Raw genomic sequence first — 19,240 nt, 5'->3', positions numbered from 1 at the left:
TACACTTTAGCTTCATCTACATCACTGTAAGTGGCAAGACTTCATTCTTTTTGGTGGCTGAGTGATATAGGTTATGTGTGTGTGTGTGTGTGTGTGTGTGTGTGTGTGTGTGTACCACTTTTTTATCCATTCATCAGTCAATGGATGTTTGGGCTCTTTCCATAGTTTGGCTATTGCTGATAATGCTGCTATAAATAGAGGGTGCATGTACCCCTTTAAATATGTATTTTTGTAGCCTTTGGGTAAATACCTAGTAGTACATTTACTGGGTCATGGGGTAGTTCTATTTTTCTTTTTATGTTAGGTTATTTTATTTCTTTCCAGTGTTCCAACATTCATTATTTATGCACCACACCAGTTCTCCATGCAATAGGTGCCCTCCGTAATACCCACCACCAGGCTCACCCAACCCCCACCCCCCGGCCAAACCCTCCGCACCAGTTTGTTTTCCACCTACTAACAGTGCAAGAGGGCTCCCATTTTTCCACATCCTCACCAACACGCATTGTTTCTTGTGTTGTTAATTTTAGCCATTCTGACCGGCGTGAGGTGGTATCTCACCAAGGTTTTGATTTGTATTTCCCTGATGAATTATGTTGCACCTCTTTTTATGTGTCTGTTAGCCATCTAGATGTCTTCTTTGGAAAGGTATCTTTTCATGTCTTCTGCCATTTCTTAATTAGATTGTTTTTTAAGTGTTGAGTTTGATAAGTTCTTTATAGATTTTGGATACTAGTCCTTTGAGTTTTGTTGATTGTTTCTTTCACTGTGCAGCAGCTTTTTATCTTGATGAAGCCCCAATAGTTCATTTTTGTTTCTCTTGCCTCTGGTGACATGTCTAGTAAGAATTTCCTCTGGCTGAGGTCAAAGAGGTTGCTGCCTGTGTTCCCCTCTAGGATTTTGATGGCCCCCTGTCTCATTTAACAGAAAATCTGTTTTTAATTGTTGGCATTTGTTTATTTTCATTGTGCTTTTGTGAATGGGGAAAATAAGTAATGGAAATAAATAACAATAAAAGATTTTAACAAGCAAGATTATAAATATAAATTGGACTCTTGTTATAATTTTTGTTGCATATATTCCTTAGCTAAGGGATTTTTGACATGATTAACAATTTAGATGAGGTTTTTATGAAAATAAAGTTAATTTGTAGAATTGTAAAACATGAATTGTGACTAGAGTTCCTTTACTTCTCTGTGGCAGACATATATAGTTACCATGAAAAATAAAAAGGAAACTATAACCATTGGCAGAGTCAATCAAACTGAATGAAAACTCTAAATCACCTGAAATTTGCATTCATCAACTCATTCGGTCCACAAGTATTTATTGAGTGCCCAGTCTCCCAAGTAACTTTCTTAAACAGTAGAAATATCTGGTGTTCATGAATAAAATAGAACTAAATCCTTCCTGACTAGGGACTTACATTTTGTGTTTTCTGCTTCTGTGTTTTATTAGAAAAATCTCTGTGATATCACAAAGGGTAACTGAGAATTACTTATTGTTGCTTGTCTGAATTTAATGTCAAAGCAGAAATGCACCTGAAATATGGTGCAAACTGCAAATTACTGTACCTGTGTTTTACCTTCACCTTCTTTTTGTTGTGATTCATGGTGACACCAACAACACTTAGAAGTATACTGGACTTATGAAAATTATTCTTGTCTTGAGATTATAGAATATATGCTGTACCATTGATGTAATTTATGAAACCATCTCATCTGAACTGCCTGTATGAGAAATTTTGATATCTCATTTGGCTATATATTTGATATTCAGAAGGTCTCAATAGAGTATATTTTAAGTGATGTATTTGACTAGTATTAAACTAAGATGAACTAAAATAAGAGTCTTTGCGAAATTAGAGTCAAGTTAGCAGTTTAATAAGAAATTTAATTTTCTGAAAGGCAACTTCATAATGAGTCTGATCTAAGCCCTTGGCTCTCTCCAAAAGGAATGATTCAAGTTCAGTGTCTTTTGTCCAGTGTTGTTTTTCCTGTGACTGGTTCTTTTACATCTGAGGATCCTTTATTTGTGTCATTGAACCTCAGAAAAAAGAACGTTATGACTCATTAATGGAGTAGGGCCCTCAAAGGAGTGAACAGTCTTGATTGTGAAGGGCGGGAACAAAGCATGGTCCAGAATATTCCTGTACTGATAGGAGGGCATGTTGTAGGGTATTTTAATATTGCTATTTTAAAAAAAGAAATAAAGAAAGAAAAGGAAAAATAAAATCCACAATAAAAGTGCTTTTGAAACAAAGGATGAATAATGACTGTGCATTCTGGCCACTATGAAAAAGCAGGATTTTTGACAAGCCCTTTTTTCATCCCCATTTTTTTCTTCCTTTTCCTTCTTTTCTTTTTTACCTTCTCCTCTACTTCCTCCTGTTCATTCTTCACCTTTGTTGTCTTCTTTCTTCTTTGAACTAAAGGAAGAAGAAAGTTTTCTATAATTTATTCTTTGGGTCACTTTGGAGTGCTCCTAAATGGGAAACTTGGCTCTCATTTTTCTTTACAAATAGCTTATACTGTTGTGTCTAGTCTCTACATCTTAAAGCCAGCAGGAGCCAATTAATGATACCTACATTAAAATCAGGGCCATGAAGTACACGATTGTCAGACTTCTCACGCTTTAGTCATTTGTGGAGCTCTATAGACAGTGGTGGTTTGGTCAAGCAAGGCTGAGGGGGCTAGAGGTGAGGGCTCTGACTTAAAGTCTTTGTTGATCTCTGTACTCTCACTGTGGCTGATTTCAAGATATCAACATGATATAACTGAATTCAGAGTTAGGAAAAGAGCCACTTTGCATTCTTCATGTTTTATGAATGAATTGTTTCTCAAGCCCCAAAAGAACTACTTGGTGATTGATACAAGACAATTTAAGTTTGAAAGACCCCCCCCCCGTCTTTAAATAATTAACTGCTCTTTTGTTGTGTAAAAGTACCCCTCCTCCCCTTGCAGTGAAAAGACCCTTCCCCCAGGGTTGAATTCAATGTAACTGCTCTTTTGCCTTTCTGTAACCGCTTGGCTTTTAGGGCATGACACTTGTCTCCTGTTTGAACAAGATACCCTCTCCTAATAGCCGGGGTATGGTCACGTAGGCAAGGGGGCTGCATGGTCACATAGGTCATGTAGGCAAGGGGGCTGCATGGTCACGTAGGTCACGTAGACAGGGGGCTGCAGAGTCAGGTAGGCAGGATGTCTTTCTGCTGAGTAATAAGGTCAAACTTCCCCTCTTTGTTTCCCCTTCCCGCCTTTCTCTTCGCGCAAGGGGGTCTTCCAGGGCCAATCCACTAACACCAAGTATGCCTTTTTTCAAATGTTCAAATTGTCAGCCAATTGGCCCCGTCCCATCCGGGACTTGTTTGTACCTGTCTATAAAAATCTCAAGTTTAAATGTAAAGAGCATGTGTCACTATAGGAACTAAAAAGGAAATTCTAATATGAAAAACGCTTAGGGAATTTTTTGTAAGGGTTTTAACTGAAATTGGAGGAACATAATCTTCCTACTGAAAGATCAGAGGAGGTACACTTGAATTTCAGGGATGAAAAAAAAAGATTCCAGGGAATATTACTTCTGGTCTCCAAGATTAGGCACTGATAGAGCTTTCTATTATCCAGTGTTTTTCCATGTGGTATCAGCAGTTACCTGCTATGTCATTTATATAAGAATATGTTACCTTTCTCTTTCTTCGAGTATAGGGCTTATCTAGCTTTGGCTTGAAAGACCCGCGGATCCCCTTACCCAAGAATCCAACACTGCCACTGGATGCAATCAGCAAGAGGTTCTTTATTGTTACGCAGGTGCCTGCGGATGGTCAGCGCGCGCCTGCGGGTGGTCAGCAGCTCCTGCTAGCTGAGCACACCCGGCTGAGGTGGTGCCGGGTTTTTATAGACAGGTACAAACAAGTTTTGGGTGGGGCGCAACTGATTGGTTGACAGTTAGAACTTTTGAAAAAGGCATACGTGGAGTTTGCTGATTGGCTTTGGGGACCCGCGCGCGCGCGCGAAGAGAGAGGCGGGAAGGGGGAACAAGCTGATTGGTTCTGAGGGCCCGCGCGGGAGGAGAGAGGCAGGGAGGGGGAACAAGAAGGGGGAAGGTAGGAATGCCATCATGGCGTCTTCTATTATTTCTATAAGCCAAGCAGTTACAGAAGGGCAAAAGAGCAATTAATAAGCAATTAATAACCTAATTTACGCCTAAAAGCCAGCAGTTCACAGAAAAGGAAACAAGCGGTTAGTTATCCTATCTATCTTCTAGGGGAGGGGTCTTTCAGGCTGCCATCTGATTTATTGAGAAATAAATAGGGAAGACTCCAGGTGATATATCAATACCCAGATATTCAGAGTCCAGATCCATCTGGAAATATTTCAATGCTTATGTTAATAAATGTTTCCTAAGATTCTCCAAGGTCAATGACTATCTATTTTCCCTACATTGTGTAGGACTTAGAGGGCCTACAGCTTCTAAAATAGGACATAGGAGTGGAAAGAATCCTCATATTAGTACTTTCACAAAAATTTGGCTAGATTCATCTGTTATCACAAGTTATACTTCCTATTTAAAAAGTTGTTATTGATTATTTAATCATAAGCTTTTTTATATGAATCTCCATCCATGAGATATATGTCTTGATGAGGACTGAAAGTAAGTTTTTTCACTTGAACTTACGCTGCCTCTTATCGCTATTTCACCTAGGTGTAACTAATTATCTAATAGGATAACAGAAAATAGAATGAAGATCCTCCTGACTATCCAAATATGTCATGATACCAAAAGACTATTTTAAGTAATTTGAGGCAGATACATAATCTGAACAAAACAGATCAGTTCTGGGACACCTGGGTGGCTCAGCTGGTTAAGCTGCTGCCTTGGGGTCAGGTCATGATCCCAGGGTCCTGGGATGGAGTCCCACATCCGGCTTCTTGCTCAGTGGGGAGACTGCTTCTCTCTCTGCCTCCACCTGCCACTCTACCTGCTTGTGCTCTCTCTCTCTCTCTCTCTGACAAATAAATAAATAAATAAAATCTTAAAAAAAAAAAATCAGTTCTGTAATGGCCTTAGTGTTAGGAATTGGTTCATTGATGTTTCTAAAACCTACTTTAGTATGTTAATATGTATATTAAAATATCACAAAAAATAAGAATGCAAATTATATGTAGTCTATGATTCCAGTCCTATTCATAAACTGTAGAAAATATGCTGTAATGTTAATGTATAGGAGGACTGTGGATAGTTGATATTTTTAAATTTTAAACTGCATATAATAGTATATTCCACAAAACTTTAAAAATTAAAAATCACTTGGTTCATAATAAAAAGTCATCAAAAGCAAATCACAATCTTTTAAAATTTTGGTTTTATCTCTATTTGAGAATAAATGCATTTCTTTTTCTCCTCATCAACTTTTAAGTCCCAGATCAAGAATTTCAAGCCTGCCTTTAAATTTCTCATAAAGAGGATTTACAGGGTTTTAGAAGTGAACAGATATTACTCCCCATGATTTCTATTCATCCCCCAAATTGAAACCTTCCAAATCCTTTGTGTTCCTGAGTCAGAGTTTCTGATGACTTAATTTTTCAGGAAAAGTAGGGCAAAAGTTGATGATCAAAGGACATTTTTAGAAATCAAATGAGGTCAGAGATCACTGAGCATATCCATACCATCTGGGAGGCCAGAGCCAACAAAAACTGTTAAATCTTGAAAACACAAGTTGTCAGGGGCTTTGAAAGTTCTCTGAAGGTCGCTTATAGCCTTATGCATTTCAACTTTAATTTTATTCCTGGTTAAATGAAATTATTGTGTTATTTCATGTGCATATATTTTTTAGGACACAAACTATGGGAACAGAAAAAGATGAATAAAATCAACAATCTATGCCATGAAGGCAAAAATACTAACATTTTGTTGGATTTCCTTTCAGTATTTTTCCATGAATACTTTTGCTCAAAGATAAAATCAAATTATCACAGTGTACAACTTAATTTCCTACTATGCTTCTTAACAACATAGAAGTTTCTCCACATTATTTATAGAAATACTAAATAAGTTTAGATGTTTGGGCCAGAAATGAAAAATTACACAGTGGAGTGGAAAGCCTGTCCCAACAGGGAGTTGAGAGCCGTAAGTTTCAGTCCCCACAGTCTTTTTTGGGGATACAAGTGTGGGTACCACTTTCTTTGGATGGCGAGGAGGATGAAATGGGTGGGCGAGGATGAGAATCACCTAATAAGGGTCTTAAAATATGGATCTAGATTCTAGCCCCAGATATTCTGATTCAGCCCCCTGAAGTAAGACCAAAGATCGGTATTTTTTAATGAGGATCCCGGGTGATCAAGCAGGAGATTCTGGGAGCACTCACTGAAAAGCAATACAGTAGATCCGGTCTTAGTTTTCAGAAATTGTTATGGAGGAGCTGGAAAAGCACGCAGACAGTAAAGGAGGTGCAGGAGAGATAGTAAAGTTGTCCTGAACTGCTTCTCTTCAATGCAAAACACACAGGATAAGTGGCACCACAGGCATAGCATAGTTGGCAAAGGGCAACAGCCAACCCTTCAAGGCCCTCAGTCTTTCTCCCTGGAAAGTCTCTCATAGTCCCCTTGCTTTTCCTGTCTCTTCCCTTCGTTCCCGCTTCCTGTCCCGTTTCAAGCCACAAATTTAGTTCATAGCAGAGTTCATATGGGAAGCTAGGTCCCTCGACCCCTTTCCCAAGATCTTCCTACTGCACCATCCTTCCAATCCAGATTTTCTGGGTTCCCAATCAGTATCTCTTTCAAGAAGCCTTTCCCAGTTCTCCAGTCTTTTCTGTGTTTCTACAGTAGCTTCCCCCACCCCTGTATGTTTGCTTCATTTACCTTAGCACCTAAAATAGTGCCTGGCACATACTAGGTGCTCAAAAATAATTGTTAAATAAAAGAATGATTACTATAGGGAAATAGTGAGGCAGTTTCTGTAAAGGGTAAATGACAAATATAATATAGTTAATTCTCTTACCATCCTTCACTACTGCCTCAAGTTATCCTGTACCTAGCACAGTTGCTGGAACAGAACATACATGCAATAATATTTTATGAATTCACAAATAAATATACAATCTCTTCTTAAGGCATTTATGGTTAAACGGTCCTAATGTAGTGCATTCTATGTAGTAGGGGTCTTCCTTTCTTGGTTAAGCTCTATTTTTTTTCAGATGCCAATATTTTGAAGTTTCATCTCTTATTTAGGAAGCGTTCATAGTAATTCATCTTTTCTGAAACAGCAGGAGTGTATCATTTCATGCTATTACACATACAGCTTGAGGTAGGATTTCTTTTTAAATTTCTTTCAATCGGTTGGCCTGATTTCCATCAGAATCTTCATTTTAAGTTGTTATTTTATCCTCTGATCAGAATAACTACTCTGTAAAGGAAAAGAATAAAATGTTCAAAGAAGATAGTTATGTCTATTGACATTGTGTTAAAATGCAAATGCAATGCAAACTGGAAGACGTCAAACTGCCAAATAATCTGGATCATTTCTGAGTTCAGGAGAAAAATTCAAATTACTCATTTTCTCTATAGCAAACCTCTGTATGCATATTCTTTGCAAGAAAAACAGAAGTGAACTGGAGGGTATTCATTCTTCATGCTCGGTTACACAGGGAGAACACCCACTGACATTTTCTAACAGATTTTCAAAAACAAACTTTCATTTAAAAACATGTGCCATGCATAATTATTTCAGAACCATTCTGGGTTTCAAAGAAACCCCAACCCCACCTTCTTAGCCGTAACCTGCCTCCATATACCTCTCATACCTGTCAATAGATCTCAAATATTGACCCTGTTTTGTTCACCTGTTGGTAGACTAACTAAAAAGTTGTATAGAATCCCTCCAGCTCTTTGCTTTCTGGTATAAGTCAGATATAAGTTTCCATAATTTAAGAGTTTCTTTGCTAACCCTCATCTCCCTATGTTCTCTGGCCCCCAATTGCTTCTGATTTTATCTCTTACATTCTTCCTTTGCCTTACTTCACACTAGCTTCTTTGATTTCCTGGCTGCTCCTTAGCCACTAAGCAAACTTCTGGCTCAGGGCCACTGGCCTTACCTTTGTCTCTACCTCCACGGGCCTCCTTTCCCTATAAGCCAGCTTGGCCCACTCCCTCACTTCCTGGGGCCTTTGTTCAGATGTCAGCTAATCAAAGCGGCTACGCGCTCTATTTCTTCACTCTTCTTTTTTATTTTTCCATAGCACTCATCACCCACTGACACATATATTTGATTGCTTTATGTCTACTACTGTGAATCTGAGTACATAGTAACATGAAAGCAGTGACTTTTTCTGTTTTCTTCACTGCGCCTACCTTAGCACCCAAAATAGTGCCTGGCACATACTAGGTGCTCAAAAATAATTGTTAAATAAAGGAATGATTACTATGGGGAAACAGCGAGGCAGTTTCTGGAAAGGGTAAATGACAAAAGTTCTGAGGTTTTAAAATAGCATTTAAAATATAGTTCCGGACCTTTATTCTCTAACACCTTTTCAGACAGCTATTAGAACCAGTGGCATTTATAGACTCCGCTTTCATTTCTGAGAGGAATCCCACCATTACTATCTCTTCTTCACACCCTTGTCTTTAAAACAGAGCTCCATTCTCCACAGAAATGCAGATTTGTAAGTGTCAAAAAATGGTGGATAAAAATGGCATCATGAGCAAATTGTTTTATAGCCTCATGTTACATAAGACTAATATAAAAGTACAGTTCACTTAAAAAATAACTTTCCTAGTGTAGCTTTGATGGATGAAATAGTTTCCTTGGTAAATCCACAATGATTTGATATTTAAGTTGTGTCCAGTTTTTTAGTTTTCTAAACTACACTGAGTTATCTATTCATGTGGAGAAATCTATAAATTCATCTATAGATATTACTGTTGGATAACTTCCTAGATGTGGAATTATGTCAAAACGCATGACTTTATTTTTAAAGCTTTTGAAGCACACTCCCAAATTCCCTTCCAGAAAGATGGTAGCAATTTACCATCAGTGCAAGAAAGTGACTATTTATGGTGTCTGTATTAGTTAGGGTTCTCCAGAGAAACAGAACCAATAGGATATAAAAAGAGATTTATTATAAGGGATTAGCTCACCCAATTACGGAAACTGAGAAGTTCCACGGTCTGCCGTCTAACTGCTGGACATCCTGCAAAGCTGATGGTATAATTCAGACTGAATCTAAGGCTTGAGAACCAATGATATAAATTCCAGGGCAGGAGAAGGGATGAAATATCTCAGCACCAACAATGAGGCAGAAAAAAAGGGGCAAATTCCTCCTCTTCTGCCTTTTTGTTCTTTGTAGGCCCTCAGCACATCTGATGATGCCCCATGCAGGGGGCAATTTACTTTACTGCATCTACAATTCAAATGCTAATCTCATCCTGAAACACCCTCCCAGCCTTACCCAGAAATAACGTTTAATCAAATAATCTGGGCATCCCCTGATCCAGTCAAACTGACATTTAAATTTAATTATCATGGGGCATCTGACTAGCTCAGTTAGAGGATCATGCATCTCTTCATCTTGGGGTTGTGAGTTCGAGCCCCATGTTGGGTGTAGAGATTATTTAAATTTTTTTTTTTTTTTTAATTTAAACGTAACTATCGCAAAACTATTCCGGGTCAGTTTGGCACTCATCTTCCTCTCATTAAACTATACTTGATTTCCAAATAAAAACAATGATAAGGTTATAATTTCACCTAACATGATACGGCTATCGTATCTTCAACTGAGAACCTACTAACTCTTTCCCCAAAAGAGGACACAAAGTCTTTGGGTGATGTTTACTCTTCTTGATACCATGTAATTTAAACACTATAATGTAAAATTAACAATACTTAAATACTATGATAAAAAGTCAGTAAGTCTGCCTTATGTTACATGATAAGGGGATAATAGGAAAACAAAAATATTTGATACACACACAAAAATTGTGTTTTTCACAACGGAATAAAGAGGAATATATCCCTTCTTTCATTACCATTCTGTATTGCCTTGTATAACCAGTTCAGCTGGCCATGGTTTTCTTCCTGGTGTGGTGAGACTGAATGTTTGTATCACTCCCACTCACACCCAAATTTGTGTTGGAACCTAATCCCCAGTTTGATGGTAATTAGAGATGAGCCTTTGGGAGGGGATTAGGTCATGAGGGTAGACCCTTCACAAATGAGATAGTTCCTATATAAAAGAGACTCCAGAGCGCTCCCTTGTCCTTTCTGACCTGTGAAGATGCAATAAGAAGGCCATGTAAAAATCAGGTCTTCAGGTTAGCAGGTCCTCACCAGTCACTAAATCTGCCAGCAACCTGATCTTGGATATCCTAGCTTCTAGGGTTCCGACAATAAGTGTTTGTGGTTGAAGCCACCCAGTTTATGGTGTTTTGTTATACCAGCCTAAACAGTCTAGGATGATGTCCATGAAAACACTAGCTATTCTTATTCCTTAAAAATCTTTGTTCAGTTGGATAGGTGAAAACTTCGTTTTGCATTTGTTTTGCTCCTACTGTGGTTAAAATTTTTACGACTGTTGACCATTTATAGATCTTTCTGATCCATTTTTTCCGTTTTCTTATTGTAGGAAATGTTATATACATTTTGACTATTAAATCTTTGTTATATTTATGTAAAATTTTCTCCCTTTTTTTGACCATATATGTACCTCTTTTGTGATATTCTCATTCCTCTGGTTTTTTACATTTCTCTTACTGGTTTTCAGGAAATTTTTATGTATTAAAATATTAATATTATGATTATTATAAAACATTTTTTCTCTTTTTCTTTTTTTTTTTTTAGATTGATTCTGGGTGTTTTTTTATGTAATCAAGTCTGTCACCTCTTTTTATTGCTTCTGAACTTTGCAACATATTTGGTTGGAAAGTTCTCTCCAAAAAAATTTTTGAGGGTTTTTAAGGAAATATCAAGTTCTTTCAGAATGTAGACATTATTTTGGTACAATGATTAGTCTAACATTTGTTATTTAATCTTTCTCTACAGATATAGATCTTTCATCTGTAGATGTTTCTCAAGTGACTTTATTGTATTCTAAATTATTTATATTTACATAGATCTTTTTCTTGACTTTCTATTCTTTCCATTGTTTCCTTCTAAGCTCATATTGTATTACACCAATTACTACTACTTTATACAAAGTCTGTTTTAAATTTTATTTTATTTTTTCAATGTTCCAAGATTCATTGTTTATGCACCACACCCAGTGCTCCATGTTTTGTTTTTTTAATTGTTCAGGGCCATACCCTTCTGTTTCATCTTTTCAACATTTCCTTCACTAGTCTCAAAAATTGTTTCATTCTAATAATGTGCCAAAAGTCTCATTGGAATTCCCTTGAACCCAATCATCTTTCAAAAAAATATAACGTGTCAATAATATTTTGTTATGTAATATACAAAATAATAGTAATAAAAAGGATGAAGCCCTGTACAGCTCATTGCATTGCCAGGTGGGTGCACCAGGTGCCCAGAAGCCTCCCGGTGTGCAAGCACTTCTGGCACCAGGGTGGCCTGACCCCACCTCCAGGTCCGCCCAAAGAGCATTTCACTGCAACTCTTTAGATTTAGTTGTTCGTAGAAAAAGCCAAAATCCTCTTCCAATAAAATGATAACCTTGAATAATCTAAAAAAGAGTTATTAAAATAAAATTTGCAGGGCACCTGGGTGGTTTAGTCAGTTGAGCGTCTGACTCTTGATTTTGGCTCAGGTCATGATCTCAGGATCATGAGATTGAGGCCTATGCAAGTTCCAGACTCAGTGGGGAGCCTGCTTCAGATTCTCTTCCTCCTCCTCCCCCTCTGTCACTCCCCACACATGTGCTCTTCCTCTAAAAATAAATAAATCTTTTAAAAAAATAAATAGAATAAAGTTTTCTACAAAAGTTAAGGAGGTCACATTGAAATGAGATAGAATCATGGTCATCTTGGACCCCATAATTAAAGTGTTTACATGCATACACAATCCCTATCAGTTGCATGCTATAACCCTGCCTAACCCTTTGTGTCTTGTATAGTGATAGTAGCAATTCTTTCTTGGCCATTTGGACATGCAGCTAGGCATGTGCAGCTTGTGGACTTGGCCGGCATCAAGAAGCTGCCTATGGACATTCCTGCATAGAAGGGCATCCTGAACTACATTGCTGTCAGCCTGTAGGGAGCACAAATTGCAATCTGAAAAAGGGACTCTTAGAAAAATATTTGCTGCTTCATCAGGGCATTGAATTCTGGAACCACAAAGAGGCTCTCAAGCAGCAAATACTTATCTCATTTACTTCAGTCAGGATGCTTCCCCCTCTTCTGTGTATCTAGTGACCAAGGCATGGTGCACATTTTTGCTGCCTAAGATCCAAAAAAGAAATAAACAGTCTAGTTTGGTGTTACCAACTTTCCTCCAACATGCTTCAGTTCTAAATAGAGTTTTCCCAAATTTCAGGTTCCCTCAGGCTCTCCATGCGTTTGTGCTTTTGGAACAGACTCAAATGTCATTTCGGTCTGCCCAGAAGGCAGCTCCTATACACATTCCTATTCAGCTGCATGGAGGAATGCATCCAGGATGCATATGTGCAGTTTCTAGGAATGAGCAATGACAAACTGTGGTTCTTCACAAGTGTGTGCCATCAACACCCACACTGACCACCCCACAGAAGTGCTGGGGTGCTGAGACGCACCCAGTAAGCCCAGGAGCTTTGTGGTATCATTGACTGGAGTAGCTAGTCTTCCCATGGGGCAGAGCTAGGTGTTATAAATGAGGAGAGTCAGTTTTATTCAGGGTTAAAACTAAATTTCTCTGTTACGGGTAAGGAACAAGGTAATTCATAGACTTTAAAAATTAGTCATTTAATTTAGAACCTACAAAAGAAAATATTCAACATCTCTTTCAACAAAGGGATATTCGAAAGAGAATGTCCTCGGGTGATTTCTGTCAGTGTTGAGCACAATACCTCAAATAATGCTTCATTCTGTCATTTCTACTTCCCTTTCTTGCCATCTTTTTTCTGTCTTCAACATTTTTAAGATTAGCTACAAAACAGTATTTTGGGAATGAAAGGCACATTACATTTTTTAAAAAATATTGAGTAACTTCCACAAGTTATGTTAAGTACTGTTTGTGGTGTATCTAATTTTCTTAAATTCCTGATAAAGAGATTTAATTTTGTGTTTTTGATTTTAGCACTTAAAATCAACATAGCAGCATAGCACATTTTCAAAAATATGGTAAAAAGACTAAAGAGGCTAAAAAGCACGAGCGGAATATGATAATTATGAGCGTTGTGGTCTTGAACTTAACCCAGGTGTCCTTAATGGGTTCCCATGAGCAACATGAATGACAGTCCAGACTCGATAGCCTAACCACCTTGCACAGTAAAAAAAAAAAAAAAGAAAAAAAAAAGCCCAAATTCTTCCATTGGGGCATTCCTGAGCATTCCAAAGTATCTATGATACAAAGAAATTTTATTTCCTTTTTTTAAAATTTATTTCCTTTTTTAAAGATTTTTATTTTTATTTTTTTTTTAATTTATTTGACAGACAAAGATCACAAGTAGGCAGAGAGGCAGGCAGAGAGAGAGGAGAAAGAAGAGGAAGCAGGCTCCCCGGCTGAGCAGAGAGCCCAATGCAGGGCTCGATCCCAGGACCTCGGGATCATGACCTGAGCTGAAGGCAGAGGCTTTAACCCACTGAGCCACCCAGGCGCCCCTTTATTTCCTTTTTTAATTCAAAAGAGGAAGATAAAGAAGACCAATACTCTAGTAGAAAACTGGTAATAAGACATAGAGAAACAAATCACAGAAAATAGTGGTGCAATAAGCACTATGAAAACATCCCAACTTCATATTTAATGAAAAAAAGTAATCATTAATTATGTGTCATGTTTTACCTGTCAATATAAACTCCTGGTGCAACTGCATATTAGTAATACCTGCCCAAAAAGCAACTGGACATTAACTGGCAAAAGCTTTCAAAATATAGCTTACACTTGAACCTAATGATTTTAGTCCTAGGATTCTACTCTTAGAAAATCACCAGAGATGTGGAGATGTGAAGAATGATTCATGTACAGGGATGAACGTTGCAGAGTTCTTAAAATATAGAAAATTGGAAACAACTTAAATGCCCAATTGTAAGTTAGTCATTGCATAATTTATGGAATAGCCTTCTGGTACAATATTATATAGCTACTAAAATATTGTTTTCAAATAACATTGACTATTATAGGAAAATGCTCATTGCATAATTTAAGTGAATAGAAATAGGTGATAAATATATAATATGTATGTGTGTACATGGAAAGGAGTGTGAAATATTTACAATAGTTATTTCTGGTTCCTGACTTTATGAATAATTTTTATTTTCTCCTTTATACTTTAATTGTCAGGATTTTAATGTAAACCTATAACCACTTTTAACAGAAAAGCACTAAATTTTATTTTAATACCTAGTAACTTTAGGGAAAAATAATCTGTGAAACACAACACATTTCACTTCCAAAATATATTGCATTCTCATGAAGTTTTTGTTTCATTTCTAATTCTAAATTTGTGATTTAAACTTACCTTTGTGAAATAACATTCTTAGTTTTAGTAAGTGACATTTTAGCACTTGTTATTCTACTGGGAAATTGTACCAGACTAACTCTCCGCTCAAACTAGTAGAGATTGATGGGCACATATGTTGAGTAATGCACACTGATTTTTCACAGGAATGGAAACATTTGTAGAGATTGATAGAGCAATTCTTTTCAGACAATATACACTTTTGCTTTTTCAGACATTCACACTAAAATAAGAAAAAGAAACTGTTTTCTTAGCTTGATCTTTCTACTTCTCTATTTGTTTTGGGTTAAAAAGCATGCAGATCTTCTGAACTTGCATGTCTGGGAAGAAATGCTCTGGATGAAGCAAACATAAACAAAATACAAATAAACAGAAAATCCATTAACACGATGTTCCTTGAGTACATGCACAACCCTGAGAAAAGCATTTAAATGCATTATATCTTGGATTTTGTGTTTTAAAAACTTGAGATACTAGTTGTGTTATCACTGTGGTTTTAAATTTTCCATCTCAAAAAGGCTTCACTTCCTCTTTAGGTCCAGGAGGCCTTGCAATAGTCCTGCCCTCTTTCACCCACATAACACCACAGAGATTTTCTAAACCACCAATCTGATTACGTTTCTCTTCTTAGGAGTCTTCAAGGGCCCCTCCTTCAGGATAGTTGTAAAGAGTTAAGCACTGATTTGAAGGATCTTTAATCCGCTTTCTCTGCCTCAATGTCTATCCTTCCTTACTATTCTAACCCCTGCTACTCCTCAGTCTATGTTCTGGCTGTTAAGATTTTGCAAACAGACTGGGCTATTTCCAGATGATGTGTCTTTGTTGACTGTTCCTTCTGCATCAAATGCATTTCCCTGGCTTCTTCGCCTAGCAAGAAAAACTTCATCCTATAAAATGCATCATAGATGTAATTGTGTTGGTGAAATTTTGCCTGCTTGCCCCACGGTAAATTTGTCTTTCCTTCCTCTTTACTCCCACCCCACCCTTAAGTCTGTTTTAGACCATTTATTGTGCTATTATCTATGTATATATGACTTATGGCTGTGCTCTCCAGGAGACTGTGGGCTCTGTGAGTTTCCCATTGCTCCAGATACTCAAGTCTAATGCTAGAACCAAAGGGTGAGGCAGACTGTAGTACCCAACCTTCAATGGATGGTTTAGCACGGTGACTATGGGCACCCCTTTCAGTTCTCAGCATATGGGAGTCCCCTGCCCATCTTGCCCTTCTGCCTGGGGAAGGGAGAGGGGAAAATTGTTCCTGGGGGCTGGGGCAGGGGTGAAATCCCTGGTATCTGTGCATCTTTTCCAACTTTAATCAGCAACTTTAATAAATACATCTCTTTCTTGCTGTTTCTTGAGATCCCAGGGCTCTGATAAATGAAAAGTAGCTCTCCTTACTATAAAACATTTGAGGAAACTGCTGAGCTAATAATAACCAGTGTTATTAAACATTTGCTCTGTGGCAGGCATTCTTTGAAGGGCTTTCTGTTTATTAATGCACTTTGTCCTCATGGTAACTCCATGAGGTGAGTATCATTAGTGTAGATGAGAAAAATGCAAACATAGTTCATAAAATTTGTTTGGTTATACACTGCAAGTAAGTGGCAGACCTGAGATTCCAACCTAGGCAGTAGGATCCAGGCTTCTACAGCCATGATCAAGGGTACCTTGTCTTCAGAACTCTTGCTGCCCTCTCAAACTGTTATCCTCTGAACAGTTGTGGAGCTCAAGGTCAACACGAACTGAACATAACTGTTTTTTAAAGTTGTTTTCTTTCAAAGTCTTTCATTCCTACTTACACATTGCAGCCATTTTACCTGACAATGCACAAATCTGATCATGTTGCTCCTCACCAAAGCAGCCCTTCGATATCACCCCCACGGCCTTGGAGATTGTGTCCCGAGCATAAAATGAAAAGCCTTGCATGAGAGGGGCTCACTATTTTAGTGTCAGATGTGGGCTTGGTAAAAGCTAGAAACGAAGTAGGTAATTAGGCCATAAGGAAACCCTGAGTGCAGCTACAAGATCTAAGGCTCACTGGAACATCTACGCCCTAAATGCCCCAGAACTTCCCCCAGATACATTCTTCCATGCATCACACAAGTTGTTACCTGCATGACCTTTCCACCTCTTCCTGAGAAATTCTTATCTATCCTAAAATGTTGAGCTAGGCCAGACTACAAAAGAACCCCCGTGGAGACTTCAGCAGGAATACTGCTGGCGGCTGGAGTGCTTTGGTCCTAAAGGGGCCCTAAAGTGTTTTGAGTGGTCTCTCACTATATCCATTCAGCCTATACCCTTTATGACCTGTAACTGTGCCACAGTTGTTGATTTCTGGGTTTTCTTAATGTGTCATGAAGGCTTCTACCATTCTGGCCATTGCCTACCCCAAGGGTATAATTGAAATATCACGGTGTCTGCCTGTGTCTTGCCTTTCTCCATCTTTCTCCTATGCCTTTCTCCTATTCCTTCTCTTTTCCATGTTTCCATGTTATTTTGTTTATACCTCCACTAGTACTAACTCTCCTTGTGTAATGATTCATAATCATATATCTGTCTTCCCTTACTAGACTATTAACACCTTAAGGATAGGGTACCCATTTGTTCCTATTTGCGTCCATCTCAGTATCTGGCAGATAGCAGGTGGTCATAAATGTTTAATGAATGAACTAATAAATGTAGCTTAAAGCAGCAACTCTCTGCTTCTTCGTCAATTGGTGGAGCAGACGGAACAGCCAACTGTATGAACAAAAGCCATCAAGCATGTCCAACAAAAGTGACTGAGTGTGTATCAGGAGGCAGTAAAGTAAACAATATCTCAAGGGTCACAGCTGTTTCACTCTGCCTTTCAGCCAAGAAATGCCATGATTTACTTTCTGCTCTTGCCAAGGATGAAGAAATAAAGTCATAAACAAAAAGTGAAGGAGTGAGGAATGACTCAGTTTGGATGGACAGGTCAATCTGCTTGCCCACCTGTGGCCAGGCAAGCATGATCAAAGAATAATATACTTTCCCCTTCTGTCCTATTTCAGTCTCTATTCTTTAACAGAAATGAAAGGATCTTCTGTGAGAAATGTAGCTTCAAACTTGATATCACTATCGAAGTTGGTTTTATAGACAGATGATTTTGGGTATCCCCAACATTGTAGGGACTGTTTCAAAATTTCTGCCCCCGAATATACTCTTCTTGCTTCAGGTTGCTAAATTCTAAGAGTACTCTTATGCAGTACCTATTTCACAGGGGTAATAGGGTGATTTAACAGATCAGGAATTGACAAATGTAGAAACTCCTAGGATAGCACACTTGGTAGGTGCCTAATAAATGTTTTTATTTTAATTTATTTTCCTATAATAGTTTAAGTTCAATAACAAATTGTGTATATGGAGGGTTTGGAGGAACAAGGTCAATATGGCAGTTTATATGTATTTTACTTTGGAAATTTTACATTTATTAAAGTAGCATAGATACATAGTAAAAGTTCAAATAGTATAAAGCAATACTAAATGTCCTCTCCCCAAACCTGTGCTTAGCATGGTTATTCTAAACAATATGCTGAAATCTGTTTTTTTTTCCCCCAATGTGTCAGTTTCACTTTCTTGTGAAAGATTAAGAAATTTTATATGATTTATATTAATGTGATTACTTAATTCTATTGGTTTCATTTTTAGCTCTACATCATGTAGATTATTCCTTAATACCTACCATTTAAATAATTAAATTATATATTTGCAGAACCTCATACCCAATGGTTTACAGGTAAACTGACTCATGGTGGGAGGAGCTGATCTGTAGCACTGGTTTATTTTTGTGGCAAATTTCAAGCTACCAACCTGACTGTACATTCCCTTTTATAATTGTGATCATATTCAATGTTTTTCCTATGGCTTGAATTTTTTTTAAAAAATCAGCAAGCTGCATTTACAAAATTATGGTTATGCAAATGTTATTCAATATAGAATGTTATGATTTCTCATAGAGAAAAAAAATGTAATCCTGATGGGAAATAAAGTAGATAATCAAACTACAGTTTTCGAATTCCAATTTTGTTTTAGGAATAGTTAAATCTGTCATTCTGAAGGAGAACATGGTTCTTCCAAAATTCTGAAAAGAAAATACAAGGTACAGGAACAACAGATAATAGGAAATATGTGCTTTACATAATTTTGATTATAGAAGCATGCTGTTTTGTAAAACACTTGGGAGGACATCCAGAACTCTTAGTATAATTAAGGGTTACCACCAAAATGAGAACAGAGACAGAAAATTATTTCCTAGTCATATTAAAAAGATACCACAAAGGAAGCAACCAGAAATATGGCCCTATATTCCTAGCAGGAATTTGAGTGGTATGAAACAAAGGAAAGACAGGCTTGTGGTTTTGTTTAAACATGTAAATTCATGACTTCTTGCCTGAGAAATATTGGCAACTGCAGACTTGTTGCTTCTCCAAGAACATGTAAATGCAAAATTGCCTCTCTTCTTTGACCCATTTTCTCTACTGGTTTCCATCATTTGTTAGAATAATGGGAGTTTCTGTGATGATTAAAATGTTTTATTTCTTCACTATTCAATTTTATTCATTCATGCATTCGTTCAACAGTAGTCACTAGCCACATGTGGCTCCTAAGCACTTGAAATGTGGC

The 19,240-nt window shown here is 37.5% G+C and overlaps 1 pseudogene; it reads left to right on the top strand.

Annotated features, from left to right (window-relative positions):
* The window catches only part of LOC101672298, a 43,159-nt pseudogene extending 30,482 nt beyond the window's left edge, over nt 1–12,677 (top strand).
* The last annotated feature ends 6,563 nt before the right edge of the window (nt 12,678–19,240 follow it).

This window comes from Mustela putorius, unplaced genomic scaffold (assembly GCF_011764305.1).
Source record: "Mustela putorius furo isolate JIRA1106 unplaced genomic scaffold, ASM1176430v1.1 tig00000580_pilon_pilon_pilon, whole genome shotgun sequence".
NCBI lineage: Eukaryota > Metazoa > Chordata > Mammalia > Carnivora > Mustelidae > Mustela > Mustela putorius.
This window is presented reverse-complemented; position numbering and strand designations above follow the sequence as displayed.